This window comes from Chlorocebus sabaeus, chromosome 23 (assembly GCF_047675955.1).
Source record: "Chlorocebus sabaeus isolate Y175 chromosome 23, mChlSab1.0.hap1, whole genome shotgun sequence".
In the NCBI taxonomy this organism is placed as follows: Eukaryota; Metazoa; Chordata; class Mammalia; order Primates; family Cercopithecidae; genus Chlorocebus; species Chlorocebus sabaeus.
In genome coordinates, this window is record NC_132926.1 from 63229348 (window position 1) to 63245558 (window position 16211).

Here is a 16211-nt window from a genome sequence, read left to right on the forward strand (position 1 = left end):
CTTCCATTTTCTGAAGTACAGCTTTGTTGTGTACTGTTGGGTACTGTGTAGTGGAGGAGAGATTTTTTCCTTCAACACTTTGAATATATCATACTAGTCTCTCCCAGACTGTCAAGTTTCTGTTGAGAAGTCTGTTGCCAGGGAATATTGGAATTCCCTTATATTCTTTTTTTTTCCTTTGAGACAGAGTCTCGCTGTGTCACCCAGGCTGGAGTGCAGTGGCGTGGTCTCAGCTCACTGCAATAGGAATTCCCTTCTATTCTATTATAAGGGAACGCTTCTTTTCTCTTGCTGCTTTCAGGATCCTCTCTGTATCTTTGATTTTTGAAAGTTTGATTATAATATGTCTTGAGGTAGCCCTGTTTTAATTGGATCTGATTAGAGACTTTTGACCTTTATATACTTGGATATTTATATTTTTCTCCAGGTTTGTAAAGTTTTATTCTATTATTTCTTTAAATAAGCTTTCCATGCCTGTATTTTTATCTTCTCCATCTTGACTCCTGTGACTTGAAAATGTGCTTTTTTGCATTATGCTAAGCAAAATTCTAGAAAAGGGAAAACTCTAATTACTGAAACTGACCAGTGGTTGTTAGGGCCCAAGGATGGGAAAGGGGATTGACCTAAAAACAAAGCATGAACAAACTTTTCAAAGTGATAGAAATTTTTTTCTCTCTCTCCCCCCACCGCCTTTTTTTATTTTTATTTTTTATTTTTTACTTTTTAGACAGGGTCTTGCTCTGTCACCCAGGCTGGCATACAGGGGTGTGATCACAGCTCACTGCAGCCTCTACTTCCCAGGCTCAGATGATCCTCCTACCTCAGCCTCCCACAGAGCTAGGACCACAGGCACATGCCACCATGCCTGGCTAATTTTTAAATTTTTTGCAAAGACAGGGTCTTGCCATTTTGACCAGGCTTGTCTTGAACCTCTGGGCTCAAGCAATTCACCCATCTCAGCCTCCCAAAGTTCTGGGATTATAAGTGTGAGCCACCATGCCCAGCCTGTTCTCTATCTTAATTGTGCTGGTGTTTACATGAATGCATACATTTCTTAAAGCTCATAGAAATGTGTATTAAAATTAGTGGATTTTATTGTATGTAAATTGTTTTTCAATAAAGCTGATAAAACTAAGCATAAAATAAAATAAAAGTGCTCTTTTGATGTTATGCCATAAATTCTGTAAGATTCCTTCATTTCTTTTTATGCTTTATTTTTTTCCCTTTGACTGTATATTTTAAAATAATTCACCTTTGAGTTTGCATATTTTTCCTTTTGCTTGATCAATTCTGCTCTTGATACTGTTTATTGCATTTTTATATCTTTCATTGTATTTTTCACCTCCAGTATTTATGTTTGGTTTTCATTATTTCATATCTTTGTGAAATTTCTCATTCTGGTCATTAAATTTTTTTCTCATTTTCTTGAATTGTTTCTCTGTATTTTATTGAAGTTTGCTGAACTTCCCTAAAACAGTTATTTTAAATTTTTTGTCAGGTAGTTTACATAACTCCATTTTTAGGGACAATCCCTGGCACTTTATTTTGTTCATTTGGGTATGCCATGTTTCCTTAATTATGGTGTGGTCCCTAAGCCCAGGACCACTGTGGCTGATGAGGCTGGAATCTTGTGGTTGCTGAGGCTGGTGTGGAGGGAGCTAGGGCATGTCCAAAGTCCATGGCTGAGGAGGCTGGCATAGCACTAGGGTGTTCCTGAAGCCTGTGGACACTGGGGCCTACCTGCCACTGAGGGTTGCCTGAAGCCCAGTGCTGCTCTAATTGGTCAGTGGGTATGTGGACTGGAGAATGAACCCACCTCACTGGGGTTATAGGTTACCACCTGGCACTGGGACAGGTCTGGAGGCTTGGTTTGCAGGTACCAGACTGGAGTCGGGGGTCATGAGGGTCTGCTTGGTGCTGGGTCTTACTGTGGTTGACCTCTTGTTATGGCCCAAGGTAAAATCTTACCCTCACTTCCCTCTCTTTTCCACAGCTAGACAATATCTCTCCCAGTGTTGAGTTGGGAGAAGGGTGATGTGGTTATGTAAAAGTGTCCCCTCTCCCCTTTTCAATGCATCTTTCTTATTATTTTGCTATAACCAGGTACTGCAAAGTCTTACTTGGTTTCCTTAGCAACTGTGAAGGTATTTTTGTGTATGAATATTTGTTGAAATTTATGTTTCTATGAAGAAATGATAACGGAAGAGTCCTATTCTGCCATTCTGCTCTGGCTACTTCCCTACCCAGGAAATATAGAAAGTTTCCAGTACCTTTAAAGCCCTTCTAAGAGCCCATCTCCCTTTCTTTGGTCTCTCAACGGTAACCATTATGCTTAAATTTGTGTTTATTATTATTTTGGTTTGTTTGAGTATGTAAAAGTTTGTTCGGTTTTGCAGGTTTTGAAATGTGTAAGTCATTTTTTTTTTTTCTTTTTTTTTGATGGAGTTTCACTCTGGCACCAGGCTGGAGTGCAGTTTTGCAATCTTGGCTCACTGCAACTTCCAACTCCCAGTTCAAGCAATTTTCCTGCCTCAGTCTCCCAAGTAGCTGGGATTACAGACATGCGCCACCATGCCCAGCTAATTTTTGTATTTTTAGTAGAGACAGAGTTTCACCATGTTGGCCAGGATGGTCTCGATCTCCTGACTTCATGATCTGCCTGCCTCCGCCTCCCAAAGTGCTGGGATTACAGGTGTGAGCCACCGTGCCTGGGCCTGAACTGTGTAAGTCTTTATACTATATGTAGTCCTCTTGACTTACAGTTTTCCTGAATTTACTAGTGTTTTGAGATTTATCTGTGTTTATGAGGCTACCTATAGTTAGTTATTTTCTATTTCTGTATAGTGTTTCATTGATTAAAAATTCTACAATTTGTCTTCACATCTGCTGGTGATGGATATTGAAGCCATTTCTTTATTTTCTTTATTACAAATAATGTTATAATGAATTACTCTACAGGTCTTTTGCCATAACTAGCTAGGAGTAAACTGTATACAGATATGTAGTAGTAATTGCTAGATTATTATACACACACACACACACACACATAAAAAATATGTGATTTCCCATTTTTGGAAGCAGGGACTTCAACTCTGCTGGCTGGCAATGCAGAACCAGATCATTCATCACTTTAAACAATGCCAAATTGTTTCCCAAAGCAATTGCAAAAATTTACACTCCCACTAATATATAAATATTTATTGCTTTACTTCCTTGCTAACTTTCGGCATTTCTAGAATTTTTTTTTTATTTTTGCCTGTCTGATGGGCCTAAAATAATATTATTATGTGGGTCTAATTTTTATTTAATGACGTTCAGGTTGAACATGTTTTCAGATGCTTGTATTTCCTTTTCTATAAAGGTACTGTTCCTGGCTTGGCCTATTTTACCACTTTTGTTTTGTATATTCTAGTTGATGTATAAGAGTTCTCTGTGTATTCTAAATATGAATCCTTTGACAGTTCTATGTGTTACAAATTTTCTTTCAGTTTGTAGATTGTCCTTTTACCTGTCTATGTTATCTTTCTGATAATAGAAGTTCTTAATTTCTCTATTCAATTTAGTCAAATATGTTGAACTTTTCCTTTATGACTTGTGGTTTTGTGTGTGTGTGTGTGTGCGTTTAGAGAAATCCATCCATTGTCAAGATTATATTTTCCTTCTTTTGGTACCTATTCCTCTCCGATAAGGTGTCCATCTACCTTGTTCTTCTTTTTTAGGAGCATCTTGACTATTTTTGACTTTTTCTTTTTTATATAAATTGGTTTTGTGTTTTCTATTTCATTAATTTCTCATCTATTTAAGTTCTATTTATATTTTGGAGTGTAGTTGGAGATTTTCTTTTAACCAAATTCTCAAGTCAAATGCTGAATTAATTTTGAGCTTTTCGTTTTTTCTAATAAAAGTTCTTAAAGCTATATAATTATTTCTAAGTAACATATAGCTATATCATAATACTTTATGCAATAATTTAATATGTAGAAATTTAAGCTTTTATGATTTATTTTTAACTTATGTGTTATTCAAAAGTATATTTTAAAAATTTCAAACCTATGCATTTTATTCTATTTATCACTCAGTTATTAACATCTAACATAATGGCATCATGGTCTGAGAATATACTCTGTGTGAAAACTTTGTGATAATAGATGTCCTGGTTTCATTTCTATTAATTTGTTTTGTGCTTTCTAGTTATCCTAGAAAAGTTATCCTTTTCTGTATTTCTTTTTTTTTTCCTTTCTTATCTTCTTTTGGGGTGATCATCCTTTTTCTTCTTTCATTTTTCTTCTTCATACTCTAGCTTGAATATCATTCTATTTTTGTAGAGGTTAACCTAAATATGGATGCATAGCATTGTCTAAAATGAGTGTCTACTCTTCTCTAGAACAATAAATTAATCCAAGGATGCTTTAATTTTGCTTATCTCCCATATGATTCATACTCCATTGTTGAATGGTATTTTAGTCTCTTCTTCTTTTAAACTTTCAGTTTAGACAATACTATTGTTTTATACAATTGTTTAGATTTGCCCACATATATGCCATGTGCTTTTTGAACTATTTCATTTTACATTTCAGACCTTCCTATTGGCATTGGTTTTTCTTTCTGCCTCAAGTACATCCTTTAGGATTTCCTTTCAAAAGTGTATATATAGGCAAACTCAGTTTTTGTTTGTCTAAAATATCTATATTTTGCCTGTAATTATTTCAAAGGAGTTTTAAATAAGGCACATAATTTTAGTTTGTGGTTCTATTCTCATAGAATTTTAAAGATATTGCTTCATTGTCTTCTGTTTTCTATTGTTGGTATTGAAGAGTTTGCTATCAGTTTAATAGTAGGTCCCTTGTAAGTAATCTGTATTTCCTCTCTGGCTCAATTTTATACATTCTTTCTCTTTGCAGTCCCCAAGTTTCCCTATGATGTATCTAAATGTGGAGTAAAACAATTCTTATTTTTCTGGTAATTCAATAGAATTCCTGAACCTGGGATGTATTGTCTGACTTCAAATCTGGGAGATTCTCAACCATTCTCTCCTTGTATATTTTATCTCTCTTATTCTTCCTCTCTTTCCTAGCTGATATCTTAATAGATTATGCTAAATTTCATCAATCTATCCCTTATACTTTTAAACTTTTTTTTTATTATTTTGTCTATTTCTGCTATTAAAGAAGACATAAATGGAAAGATATCCCATGTTCATGAATTGGAAGTTATTCTGTAGATCATTTTGGGACATATTAACAATATTAATTCTTCCAATTCTTTTAATTGCTAAAATGTTTATACTACACAAAGCAATCAACAGATTCAATGCAATACCTATAAAAATTTGGATAATCTCTTCATATCTATCTTCTAGCTTGCAAATCTTCTCTTCAGCTGTGTCTAATATGTCCTTAATCCCATGTATAGATTTGAAGTTTTTAATTATTATTTTTCATTTCTTAGTTTTGTTTTCTTCAGATTGTCTTCATTTATTTTATAGTAACTTTCTCTCATATTTTAAGTGTCCACTTTTACATCTTTAAACATTATAGTTATTTTACAAGCTGATTTTCAAACAATCTTTTATTAAGAAAACAGAATAAGCAGCAATAGTGTTTGACTTAGAAACTAACATAGAAGGAATTCACAAACAGCTAAGGCGGATGCATGATAATTTTCCAAGTCAATTTTGGGAAGCTTGAAAGTAGCTTTTAATTTTCAAATAACTAGACAAAAATCTCCAATATAATGTGTGATGATCATTGTGTAATTTTGATATTTGTCCCTTGTAAATGAGTAGCAAATTATACAGGTATATTTTATTTTATTTATTATGCGAGTATTTTTTAAAATCAAATAACTTGGAGATAAAGTTTTGTGACTTTGAGAAGTACTTCATGTTAAAGAATGTATTAGAGGACCCTTTTAGTCAATTTCTGGGTTTAAGGCAAACTTATATTTCCTTAGACAATTCTGTAAGAATTGATCAGAGCATATGAGGTGAGCAAAGAGGGATAGCCAGTTCCATATTCCTGATGTCTGGGTGCCAGTTGGTATAGTTGATATGGCTGATATAACCCTACAATATAAAAGGCAATTATAGGATAATTTGAAATGGGAACAGGTAACACTCACATAATTTGGGGCTGAGAAGAGATGACCAAATGGCAGCTATTCCAAGCAGCACTGGCACCGTTACTGTGGTGTTTGGACAGGCATGTCTCCTAATGTGATTTCATTATGCTCAGGTTAAAGACTTGGGCTTTAGATCAACAATGTGCAAATTTGGTTTATCATCTGAGTTCAGAAAAAAGATGACAGAATTCCAGCAGGAGAGCTTCAGCATTTGCCAAGAGCACAAGTAGAAAATTGTTCTCTTTAGATCTCTCACATAACCAAAACTCTGACTAGAAATATGAAGTTATCTGTATTGGAGAATAAGGAAGAGATAATATTCCAAGAATACTCTTGAAACAATATATTTCCTGGGTATGCATCTTTGTGTGCTTATATATTTAAATGTAACATTTATTCTCCATTTGCTGATTTCATCTCTTAAGTACTTTGTGATTTTTCAGTAATTGTCCTCAAAATGAATGAATTGGGGAGAAATATTCAATGCTAATACTACTCAGCCTTTCCTGTAATCACTGGCACTGCAAAGAATAGGGAGCAAATATTACAAAAATTACTGATTTTTCCTTGTCAGAAGAGCAAAAATGCTTAGGCCTACAACCCAAACTTATACATGACTCTAAAAAGAGCAATTTGTCAAGCGTTTCATTGGCACAAATTGAAATGAAATGAGATTTTGGACTCTTGAGGTCACTTTGCAACAGGAAGAATTCATTATCTAACTATACACAGAGGAAAATGCCTCACAATTGTATTTGCTTGTAAAGGATGAGTGCCCACACATAAAGCCACAGTGGCAGAGGTCACTTACAAGAAATAAACTACATGAAAGCAGAGACTCAAGTTCCACTTAGTTACAGCCTCCTACTTTTTCTTCCTGGTTAGGGTTGCTTTGGGGCGTATTGCTCAATGCACATATGGAAAATACTTGCAGAGCTCTTTCTTATTTATGTAAAATCACTTGTACAGGCCTTGCTAGTTTGTCTATTGGAAGCACAATGCAATCTTATACGTCTTTCCCCATTAGGGTAAGAGGAGTTTGTTCTCTCTGTATGTTCCTTATTATTCTGAGGTGTATATTTTCTCATAAGACCATATTCTATTTTATGGCATTCTTCTTACTATGTGGAGAAGATGCAGTCTTGAATATTGAACAATTCATTGGATGGTTACTGATGCGGATTGGTTCCAGTTTAAGGAGCAGGGAGAAGGGAAGTATATGTTAAACACATCAATTCTGAGAATAAAAAATTTCAATATATTTATAAATCACTTAGAACAGAGAGTTGATTTTTATGTTTTCAGTTTGTCTGAGTTGAGAAAGATAACAGAAATCAAAGTCATTTTTAATGAGAGAGAAAAATAGCATGGCTAAAGAGGATGAATTTAAACAGGGACAGATGTGTGGAAGTAGATGTAGAGATATACTCCATTAATCCCTTCCCACACTTCAACCTTTCCAAAACTCAGATATTTAGAAAAAAGGACCAGAAAGGCTTGCATATCAAGTCCAGTGGCCATTTTTCACTCCTGTTCATTTCCTGTAATCCAATCAAGTCTCCAAGACTTTTAGGTTTTTTCAAAGTTCTTTTCTAATAATGTGGCCTCCCATTTGTCCCTCTTCTCATCTTTTTATGGCTACCATCCTTGACATGGATTGCAGTGAATCTGTAGATTGCTTTGGATAGTATGGATATTTTAACAATATTAAGTCTTCCAATTTAAGAAGGTGAGATGTCTTTCAATTTATTTTTGTCTTTTAAAATTTCTTCCAGTAGCATTTTTTTGTGGTTTTCAAGTATTGTTACATAGTAGATTAGTACATGTTTGTGTGTTGTAGTTTCTTTTAGGTGGTGGGTCGTTTTAGACATGACAATGGTGTCCTTCATGGAGATACAGGATACATGAAGAGAGCAGAATGCAGGGCATAGCCAGCAACATTAACCCAGTACTGGTCCTGTTGAGTTTCATATACTAGTATGGCATCTTCAAATGTACTTGGAAGCAGATATCTGGAGCTAGACATTGATGATGGATAAAACCATAAGAATGGATAAAGATCCTTGGAAAATGTATATACAGAAAGAGAGAAAAAAATCATTTTTTTCATGCTTATTATCTCCAGTAACTAAACTATTTAAATAAGACAGTATTCCAGCCTGCTAACCCTACTTCTACTTTGAGTGCAAGCCACAGCAGCCAAGAGGAAAGGAGGAGAGAGAATATTAAAAAGAGGATTCAGACAAGTAGTATCACATGTTAAGGTGGCAAAAATATGAATACCTGCTTATTGCCTCCTTCTAGCTGCCTGAAGACCATATTTAGCAATGATGTTTTATTTAGTAAGATCTCATTCTAAAAGTCATGTGACTCTTTTCTCATTTCAATGACAGAAATAACTGTTGGCTTTGAAAGTTTGGGAGGAAAAGACTAAGCTCTCTTTCTCCTTGTTTAATACTCTTCTCATTATTCTCTCTGGTTTCCAATTCATTCCATGGGCCCAAATAATTTCATTAAGGGTTTTTGTTGTTGTTGTTGTTGTTGTTGTCTAATGGGTTCCAGTCTCTTTGTAATGCCAGGTGGTATGTTCTGACTCTGTGTCCCCACCCAAATCTCATCTTGAATTGTACTCCCATAATTCCCATGTGTTGTGGGAGGAACACAGTGGGAGATAATTGAATCATGGGAGAAATTACCCCATACTGTTCTCATGGTAGTGAGTAAGTCTCACAAAATCTGATGGTTTTATCAGGGGTTTCCACTTTTGCATCTTTCTCATTCTTTCTTTGCCTGCTGCCATCCATGTAAGATGGGACTTGCTCCTCCTTGCCTTCTGCCATGATGGTTAGACTTCCCCAGCCACATGGAACTAAAAGTCTAATTTAAAATTGCCCAGTCTAGGGTATGTCTTTATCAGTAATGTGAAAGTGGACTAATACAGTAAATTGGTACTGAGAGTGGGGTATTGCTGAAAAGACACCCAAAAATATGGAAGTGACTTTAGAACTAGGTAACAGGAAGAGGTTGGAATAGTTTAGAGGGATCAGAAGAAGACAGGAAAATGTGGGAAAGTTTGGAACTTCCTAGAGACTTGTTGAATGGCTTTACCTAAAATGCTGATAGCCATATGGATAATAAGGTCCAGGCTGAGATGGTCTCAAATGGAGATGAGGAATTTGTTGGGAACTGGAGCAAAGGCAACCTTTGTTACGTTTTAGCAAAGAGACCGGTGACATTTTGCCCCTGCCCTAGAGATAGGTGGAACTTGAACTTGAGACAGATGATTTAGGGTATCTTGCAGAAGACATTTCTAAGCAGCAACATATTCAAGAGGTGACTTGGGTGCTGTTAAAAAGCATTCAGTTTTAAAAGGGAAACAGCATAAAAGTGTGAAAAATTTGCAGCCTGACAATGTGATAGAAAAGAAAATCCCATTTTCTCAGTAAAAATTGAAGCCAAGTGTGCTGTAGAAATCTGCATAAGTAATGAGGACCCAAATGTTAATCCCCAAGACAATGGGGAAAATGTCTCCAGGGCATGTCAGAGGTCTTCACAGCAGCCCCTCTCATCACAGGCTTGGAGGCTTAGGAGGACAAGGTAGTTTCATGGGCCTGGCCCAGGGTCCCCAAGTTGTGTGCAGCCTAGGGAGTTGGTGCCCTGCATCCCAGCTGCTCCAGCCTTGGCTGAAAGGGGCCAATGTAGAGCTCAGGGCATGGCTTCAGATGGTTCAGGACATGAGCCTTGGCAGCTTCCATGTGGTGTTGAGTCTGTGGATGCACAGAAGTCAAGAATTGAGGTTTGGGAGCCTGTGCCTAGATTTCAGAAGATGTATGGAAATGTATGGATACCCAGGCAGAAGTTTGCTGCAGGGGCAGAGCTCTCATGGAGAACCTCTGCTAGGGCAGTGCAGAAGGGAATTGTGGGGTCAGAGTCCCCATGCAGAGTCCCTACTGGGGCACCACCTATTGGAACTGTGGGAAGGGGGCCACTGTCCTTCAGACCCAGGAATGGTAAATCCACTGACAACTTGCACCTTGCACCTGGAAAAGCCTCAGACACTGAATGCCAGTCCATGAAAGTAGCTGGAAGGGAGGCTGCACCATGCAAAGCCACAGGGGTGCACCTGCCAAGACCATGGGAATCCACCTTTTGCATCAGCATGACCTGGATGTGAGACATGGAGTCAAAGGAGATCATTTCAGAGCTTTAAGATTTGACTGCCCCACTGGATTTGGACTTGCATGGGTCCTGTAGTCCCTCTGTTTTGGCCAATTTCTCCCATTTGGAATAGTTGTATTTATCCAATATCTGTACCATCATTGTATCTAGTAAATAACTAGCTTGCTTTTGATTTTATAGGCCTGTAGGTGGAAGGGACTTGCTTTGTCTCAGATGAGACTTTTGAGTTAATGCTGAAATGAGTTAAGACTTTGGGGGACTGTCGGGAAGGCATGATTGGTTTTGAAACATGAGAACGTGAGATTTGGCAGGGGCTGGGGCAGAATAATATGGTTTGGCTGTGTCCCCACCCACATCTCATCTTGAATTGTACTCCCATAATTCTCATGTGTTGTGGGAGGGACCCAGTGGGAGATAATTGAATCATGGGGGCTATTTTTCCCATACTGTTCTCGTGGTAGTGAATAAGTCTCATGAGATCTGATGGTTTTATCAGTGGTTTCTGCTTTTGTGTCTTTCTCATTCTGTCTTTGCCTGCTGCCATCTGTGTAAGATGGACTTGCTCCTCCTTGCCTTCCACCATGATTGTGAGGCTTCCCCAGCCACATGGAACTATAAAAACTCTTTCTTTTGTAAATTGCCCTGTCTGAAGTAAATTGCCATATGTTTATCAGCAGTGCGAAAATGACTGATACATCATGTAAAACATTAAAAGTGGAATAGATTCTCTAGTCTATAATGATTTAGATGTGATTTGGCATTGAAGGATCCTGGACTGGGTGTGTAGGCAGCTCCTTCTTTCAATCAGTGATGTGAGAGATGACTACACAGAGAATGAGGCCTTTCAGCTCCCCCTAACCCCTCCTTCCAAAGGAATGGTGGAATTTCTTAATTCTTAGCATTTTTTGGTTCAATTGTTAGCCCTTTACACTGTTTTCCAATGATTTGGATGTGATTTCAATGTGAAGGGCATGAAAGAGATGTGACCATGATAATCATTTTTCTCATAGCATTTATTATGGAATATTGTGTTGTATATCTATTTGTTATTAGAATGTAACTTCCATAAAGCAGGGACTTTACTTGTTTTGCTTACTACTTCATTATTTGACCACCCCACTGGATTTGGACTTGCATGGGCAGTGTTGAGAATGGTGCCTAGTATTCAACAGTCATTCACTGAAGAGTTATGGTTAGACTATGTATTGGATATGTGCTCATTTTGGGTTTGGAAAAATATGGCAACTGTGGCCATGTGATCTTGCATTAAATACATTTTAATAATTTCTTTTACAGTTGCTTTGATGATGTTTTCCTAATGTCTTAGGAAATTACCATTGGTTCTTGGGTCTGCCATTTGATACTGCAATCGTGAAAAGGTAGCTATGTCTTTTTGGCAAGTTTGATTTAAACCTCTAATTCATTGTTACTTGCCTGGCCTACAAAGAGAACTTGGTAATTGACAGTTGTATTCAAGTCTTGAAAGAACTCAGAGAGCTGATGATTAGGAATGCCTTCTAGCTGTCACTTTGATTTCAGTGGGATTGTACTTCAATGCTTTGCCTAGGAGCACTAGGAGAGAGAGTTTTCCTTTACAGACTTCCTGTAGAAAAACTTCACCAGCATGAAGAGAAAAAAAAAAAAAAAAGACACCCCCTGACTTACTTTTCATCTGGAATTAATGTGATCAGTAATGTCTAAGGAAGGTAGATAAGGCATGATTTCATTTCAATGAAATAAAGATTTTCAAAGCTTTTGAGCTGCTAATCCTTCTCCCTCATTTTTGCTACTTTTTCCTCTTTACTCCAATGCAATCTCTGCATCAAAGCTACATCACTGACATGACCAGAACAATCAGAGGCAAAGTGAACATGCAACGTATGATGACCGAAAACCATTACTCCACAAAGCAGCAGCAGATCTAGGATGGTTTGCAGTAGTCCCCATCCTGATTACCAGCACACCAGGAAATGGCATGAAAGGTGACATGTTGGATTATCCAGGGGCTCTTGGCAGCCATGGAACTTGGAACTGTATACTCTTTAATGAGAGGCAAAACTTTTTTTTTTTTTTTTTTAAGTCACATACCAGAAAATGGAGTGAATGTGACTGTTTTTTCTGTGGTCAAGACCAGTTTCCATTCATACTTTCACAGTTTTTTGGATATAGCTTTACATTGACAACTAAGAGCAGTGCAGCTGGAAGACTAGAGGGTCAGAAAATGCTCTGAGAATCAGGTGCTCTAGATTGCTAATTAGGTTATTTTAGGCAGTGTGGCATGTTTGTAAATAAAATACTGTTATAGTAGAAGAGGTGGCTATAAGCTTCCAGCGGAAACAGGAAAACCAAGGTATTGAGAATATTGGGAAAGCATAGTTGTTTAAATCAACATTAGGCAATTTTGGTCTTCTATATTGTGGAAACTGGGCCCACTATTTAAAATGAGAATATTAACAGAGTGAAAGGAAATACTAATTCGGAAAATGTTTTAACCTGTGCATTGTAGAAAATAATCTTTCAGGAAAGTAGCTTGTTTTTGAAATAATAGGTTGGGTGGACAACCTCTCTCTTAAAAAAAAAAAAAAAAAAAGGCATAGTTTTCAGCTGGGAGAGCCAAAGAGGGGAGCTTGCTCTGCAGACTTCCTGAGTTTCTCTTCTTCTAATTTTCAGTTCTGGGCCTCAGGAAATCTCAACCTGTTGCTGTACCATTGACTTGGCATGCCACTGACAATACTTCGAAAAAGGAGAGAGAGATGGAGTTAGGAGAGATTCTATTAATATAAGATCTATTCCTTACAGGCAGAAGGCAGATGGCTTTGTCTTGTTTACTTAAAATTCTGCATGGCAGTTTGGAGGCAAAATCTTTATTTGAGCCATCTTCCCAGTGAAAAGCCAGGCCTAAGTAAGAGAGGATGTATATAGGTTGTGGTAGGTGTCTTAGAGTAAGGAAGTAGTAATGGTTAACCATGGGAGGCAGCTGAGTATAGCAGTTGGGAGAGGAGGTTCTGATGTCATTCTGCTTGCATCTGTATCCTCACTATGAGTCCTTGGGAAAGTTAGTTGGTGTCCCAGGTTGGATTTTCCAGAAAGCAGACTCTGAGATGAGTTTAGTTTGCAGGTAATTTATTTGGGAATGCCCTTGGTCCAATACCCAAGGGAAGGGGAGGACAAAGCAAGATTGGGTAAAGGACTAGTCGAGTCGCCATGCAGTGGGGCTCTGGAGCTAGAATGGCCCTTTAGAATTATTCCAAGTTGAGTGGAATTACCCCGATACTGATCAGTCACTGGAATTGGGTCACTGTGGAAAGGGGTGTGACTGTGAACAAGGGCACTTTGCAGCTGAAGTATTCTGGAGGGTAGGGAACCAAAGGCTGTCCATCAGCTGTGTTTCCATCTGCTGCTGGGGCAGCAGGTTTTTCAGAGAAGGGGGATTTGGCTGCATAAGCATCCACATTTAGCTTCTCTGGGCCTTAGTTTCTGAAGCATATTTTATTGAGAACTAAATGAGATGATACATGTAAAGTGCTTAGAGCTGTGCCTGGCATGGAGTAAATATTTAGTGTTCACTGTGCACCAAGCACAGGTGAAATTATTTGCCCAGGTCTCATAGGCGGTAAGTAGAGGCCTTGGAACTGAGATCTGACTCACTCCAGTCTGTTTTTAGTCACTACATTAAATATCTTAACATGCTAGAATTCAGATCAATTCAAAAAGGTTTACTTCAGCCTTGTTTGCTCGGTGAATGCATCTCACATAAGAAAGGCTTCCCTAGCCAAGCCTGGCTGCAGGAACTCTCCTTCCCATTGCTGAACAACAGTGTGTTCTTCCCCTTTCCTTCTTCTCTTTCTCTTGAGGGAACTCTCTCCTCCCACCAGTCGCTCCCTTCTCTGGCTTCCTACTGACCTCTAGTGATTGGCTTGGGCATGATTTGGAGCAGGAAGCTGACCTAAGTAGCAAGGGTGGAAGGAAGGAGGAGAAGTGAAAACCCTGGACTACTCTTCCAGTCTCCAGGCTTGCAGCACGCTGCCCCTCCCCTGCTATTCCCCATATCCACTCGCCAAGGCTTGATTCTTTACATTTAGTGTCCTATATTAGGTCCAAAAATGAAATGCTCAGAGTATTCTTTATGCACTGAGCTATTATCTGAACCTTAGATAAATTTTACTTTAGTGTTTTGTGAGAGTGTGTGTGTGTGCTTTTGTATCAAAAAATCTACCTTTCAGACCTTTTATAGGAAAATCTTTTCTTATCTCCCCAAACTGACATATCAATGAGTAAGTTGAACACCGTCTATTTGTAAGTTGCGGCTTCCTCTATTTTCTTCCTCCTCGAACTACATGTTGAAGAGTCAATGAGATTTATTTATTTATTTTTTTTATTTTTATTTTTTTTGAGACGGAGTCTTGCTCTGTCGCCCAGGCTGGAGTGCAGTGGCCGGATCTCGGCTCACTGCAAGCTCCGCCTCCCGGGTTCACGCCATTCTCCTGCCTCAGCCTCCCGAGTAGCTGGGACTACAGGCGCCCGCCACCTCGCCCGGCTAGTTTTTTGTATTTTTTAGTAGAGACGGGGTTTCACCGTGTTAGCCAGGATGGTCTCGATCTCCTGACCTCGTGATCCACCCGTCTCGGCCTCCCAAAGTGCTGGGATTACAGGCTTGAGCCACCGCGCCCGGCCAAGATTTATTTTTTGTTTATTATTTTTTCTTCATGCATGCATTGATGAAAAAACATTTGTAAATAAATTATCATATGCATTGTATTCTAAGGAATGCCATGAAGTAAAAGGAGCTGTATTTTCAAGGAGTTTAAGACTGGGTCAGGGCTGTATGACACGAAAAGAAGTAGAGTTGAACTTGATGGAATACTTAGTTCTGGCTTTGCAGCACAAACTTAAAACTGAACATTTAAAATTATTGATATTAAATGCAACTATATACATTCTACAGGTAAGTGAGCAATAGGAATGTAGATCATTTGTGATAGCCAAGTGGACAACTCAATGATGAAATTTACTAGCTGTTATCAGTCATACCAAAGCCTTCTCTTCATGACTTTCGGTTCTCATTCACCCAAGAGTACTAGCAGGGAGAGGGCCAAAATTCTATGGCCTTTACTATCTTTTCATTTACTCTTCCACAGGGGAGGAAGAGTAACTTAGTTTCATTGGTATGTTTGGAAAGAGATAATGGGCATGGGCTTCCAATCTGTCTTTTCTTTTTAGGCACAGACCTGCCTATAGAAAGCCTGAGTTCTCCAACCAGAGGGAAGCACTTCCTAGAACTGTGTATATGCATCTGTTGAAGAGTGAAGTTCAGGTATGTAAAACTCATTGACTCACAAATATAAATCACATTCTCCAATACCAGCTTAATCAGTAAAATGGTGATACTGTATTTTGAATTCCACCTGTCTTATTCTTGTGTTATTCCTTAATTGATTCAAAGCCTAGGTAGGGATTAGGGATGTCATTTATCAATCTCCACTCATTCCTAAAGATTAGATGTTAGCGTTTCCTAAGGCATTAACTCCACACCCAGACCACTTCACGCTAGATGGAATAGCATTTATTTTTCACAATTCATCATTGTGAGTGAGTGTGTGTGTTGTGTGTGTGTGTGTTTCTTCTGAAGAGAAATTCTTGGGAGACTAGAATTAGGTAGAAACTGCCTATTTGGGTAGGCCCTCTTCAGTTCAACTAAACAAATCCTTATTAAGCCCTAAGATGGGCTAGATGGTGCACCAGACACAGGGCACAGGTATTAATAGAACATATCCAAGGAGCTTTGGATCCTACTAAAGATAGTGTCTTGAGGGAGGGCAACCCAGGGGTCAGTGTGGAAGAGCAATTGTTCCTTTCCTCTATTTATAATACCATTACTGAAGGAGCAGTCCTTGAGTTAGGCTGTAGGATTG

At 38.2% G+C, this 16211-nt stretch overlaps 1 long non-coding RNA gene across 1 annotated transcript in view; it reads left to right on the forward strand.

Moving 5' to 3' along the window:
• Nucleotides 1-16211, forward strand: part of LOC119627739 (uncharacterized) — a 104137-nt gene that overhangs the window by 87348 nt on the left and 578 nt on the right. Inside the window, exon 2 of the long non-coding RNA XR_012090703.1 lies at nt 15520-15613. This is a non-coding gene — a long non-coding RNA (uncharacterized lncRNA). The remainder of the gene's footprint in view (nt 1-15519; nt 15614-16211) is intronic.